Consider the following 3,396-nt stretch of genomic DNA (forward strand, 5'->3'; position numbering starts at 1 on the left):
TCCTCCGGGGCATACCTATTTTTTCCTCCAGCGGCATTTCTTCCGCCTTTTGTATCTCTTTCACTTTTGTTTTAGTAACCTTTTTCTTTTTGCGCGCTCCTAATTTCTCACTCCACTCCGTTTCTGACATGCTCTGTTAAATCCAAAAAGGGGCATGCCTCTCGGAGCCTAATTTCTCACTCTGCTCCGTTTCTGACATGCTCTCTTCCAAAAAGGGGCATGCCTCTCGAAGCTTACCTTTTAATTTACCTTCTCGCAGTTCTGAATCCTCTTCAGCACACTGAAGGGACCCTCAGCACAGGTGATGTTGGTTTCCGGGTTTCAGCACCACTTGTCGAGCGCCCAATGTCCCGCCAGCAAGAACGACGCGCGGCAACAGGATTCTTCTGCGAGCAAGCCTTTACTGTGTTACAGCTCTTCTTAGTGTTACAGCTCTCTTAGTGTTACAGCTCTCTTGAACAGGGACCCCGAGCAGCAAAATCGCTCGGCTTATATAGACAACAGTATGCTAATTATCTCTCAGGGATTGGTGGGGCTTGGATCACCCCACTACTTGTCCTCCAGGGATTGGCGGAGAATGAATCACCTCATTAGCATATTAACGGTCAACTGACACCTGGTGCATAAACCGCACATGTGCAGTACCGCTGTTCACCACTAGAGGGAGCCCTAGCAAGGGGACAAGCCTGCACATGCGCAGTAAGTCGTTTATATCCACACAAGGCTGGATGTCGGCGCCATCTTTGTTTCGCCGCGTCGCTCTCTACAATAACTTTTAATCAGCTCTCAAGTTGAGACATGTCATTATTATTTTTTTATGTATCTAGCATAAATACAGAAGAATTTTAAGTACAGAACAATGAATTTCAAAGAGTTTTGTGCAAATGATTATTTTAACACTTTGTAACTTTTGCAGCACTGGGTATTGAATGCAGTGCCTCCTATATGCTAGACAAAAATGTAAAATATCTCTAAAATGGGATTTTTTTCATCTTGAAGATTAAAATCATAGCATTAACTGGACAATGATGGTAGTGAAAATGATTATGTTTAACAAATTAAGTCAGTATCAGAAATACAAATACCAAAGGTTCTCTCTGTCATCTTCTGTTTGTGTGCTTGACATGAAGGCAGAAAAGAAAGATAGAAGAAGACAGAAAATGAGGGAGCAGTAGAAAGTAATGGAATGTTGTTACATAAAAGAAAAAATGGTTAATGTTGGAGGAGACAAAAAAGACCACCTGGAATTGCAGAGGAGAAGTTTCCTCTTCCACTAGTGGTTACTACTAATGTAACTTTGAGAAGCATTCTCATGAATAGTTTTAGCTTCAGGAACTTCCTTGAACTTGTGAGTTTCAGATTTTATATAAGGTCTTTGATCCATTTGGAATTTTGTTTTTTGAAAGTTGGTTGATCGGATGTAGATCTCTCCTGAGAGACACAGCCAGAATACAGCAAATACATAGGCAAATGCCAGCAGCAAACCACTGAACTGAGAACGGGACCCCCGTTGAAGGAATCAGAGAAAGGACTGGAAGAGCTTGAAGGGGCTCAAGACCCCATATGAACAACAATGCCAACCAACCAGAGCTTCCAGGGACTAAGCCACTACCCAAAGACTACACGTGGACTGACCCTGGGCTCCAACCTCATAGGTAGCAATGAATAGCCTAGTAAGATCACCAGTGGAAGGGGAAGCCCTTGGTCCTGCTAAGACTGAACCCCCAGTGAACGTGATTGTTTGGGGTAGGGCGGTAATAGGGGGAGGATAGGGAGGGTAACACCCATATAGAAAGGGAGGGGGGATTAGGGGGATGTTGGCCCGTTAACCTGGAAGGGGAATAACAATCGAAATGTAAATAAGAAATACTCAAGTTAATAAAGAAAAAAAAGAAAGAAAGTTGGTTGATAAGAATACAGTATATTGGCTCTCTGCTCCTCCCTGTTCCAGAGACAGCTGCATCTTCTTGTGCAGTGCCAGCCTCATCTCATAGACAAGATGGTGAAGGTCAGTGTGAACGGATTTGGCCGTATCGGGCGCCTGGTTACCAGGGCTGCCTTCTCTTGTGACAAAGTGGACATTGTTGCCATCAACGACCCCTTCATTGACCTGAACTACATGGTCTACATGTTCCAGTATGACTCTACCCACGGCAAGTTCAAGGGCACAGTCAAGGCTGAGAATGGGAAGCTTGTCATCAACGGGAAGGCCATCACCATCTTCCAGGAGCGAGATCCCGCTAACATCAAATGGGGTGACGCTGGTGCTGAGTATGTCATGGAGTCTACTGGCGTCTTCACCACCATGGTGAAGGCTAGGGCTCACCTGAAGGGTGGGGCCAAAAGGGTCATCATCTTCGCCCCTTCCGCTGATGCCCCCATGTTTGTGATGGGGTGAACCACGAGAAATATGACAACTCCCTCAAGATTGTCAGCAATGCATCCTGCACCACCAACTGCTTACCCCCCCTGGCCAAGGTCATCCATGACAACTTTGGAATCGTGGAAGGGCTCATGACCACAGTCCATGCCATCACTGCCACTCAGAAGACTGTGGATGGCCCCTCTGGAAAGCTGTGACGTGATGGCCATGGGGCAGCCCAGAACATCATCCTTGCATCCACTGGTGCTGCCAAGGCTGTGGGCAAGGTCATCCCAGAGCTGAATGGGAAGCTCACTGGCATGGCCTTCCGTGTTTCTACCCCCAATGTATCCGCTGTGGATCTGACATGCTGCCTGGAGAAACCTGCCAAGTATTATGACATCAAGAAGGTGGTGAAGCAGGCGTCCGAGGGCGCACTAAAGGGCATCCTGGGCTACACTGAGGACCAGGTTGTCTCCTGCGACTTCAACAACAACTCCCACTCTTCCAACTTTGATGCTGGGGCTGGCATTGCTCTCAACAACTTTGTAAAGCTCATTTCCTGGTATGACAATGAATACGGCTACAGCAACAGGGTGGTGGACCTCATGGCCTACATGGCCTCCAAGGAGTAAGAAACCCTGGACCACCCAGCCCAGCAAGGATACTGAGAGGAAGAGAGAGGCCCTCAGTTGCTGAGGAGTCCCCATCCCAACTCAGCCCTCAACACTGAGCATCTCCCTCACAATTCCATCCCAGACCCCATAATAACAGGAGGGGCCTAGGGAGCCCTCCCTTCTCTCTTGAATATCATCAATAAAGTTCCCTGCACCCTCAAAAAAAAAGAATACAGTATATTTTATTGTGTTTCATTTTTAAATTTCTTATAGTTATTTTCATAACTATATCACATTCATCATAAGTGAAAGAACTGAAGAGAATAAACATGAAGACATTGTTGTAAGCATATCATACTCTTCTTATACAGCATTTTTAAGATTGCTTTGTTTATTTTATTATGTCTGCTGTATCTT

At 45.9% G+C, this 3,396-nt stretch overlaps 1 pseudogene; it reads left to right on the forward strand.

Annotated features, from left to right (window-relative positions):
- Positions 1-1,926: 1,926 nt before the first annotated feature.
- On the forward strand, positions 1,927-3,122 carry LOC134481249 (glyceraldehyde-3-phosphate dehydrogenase-like; annotated as a pseudogene).
- Positions 3,123-3,396: the final 274 nt, after the last annotated feature.

This window comes from Rattus norvegicus, chromosome 12 (assembly GCF_021556685.1).
Source record: "Rattus norvegicus strain SHRSP/BbbUtx chromosome 12, alternate assembly SHRSP_T2T, whole genome shotgun sequence".
Lineage (NCBI taxonomy): Eukaryota > Metazoa > Chordata > Mammalia > Rodentia > Muridae > Rattus > Rattus norvegicus.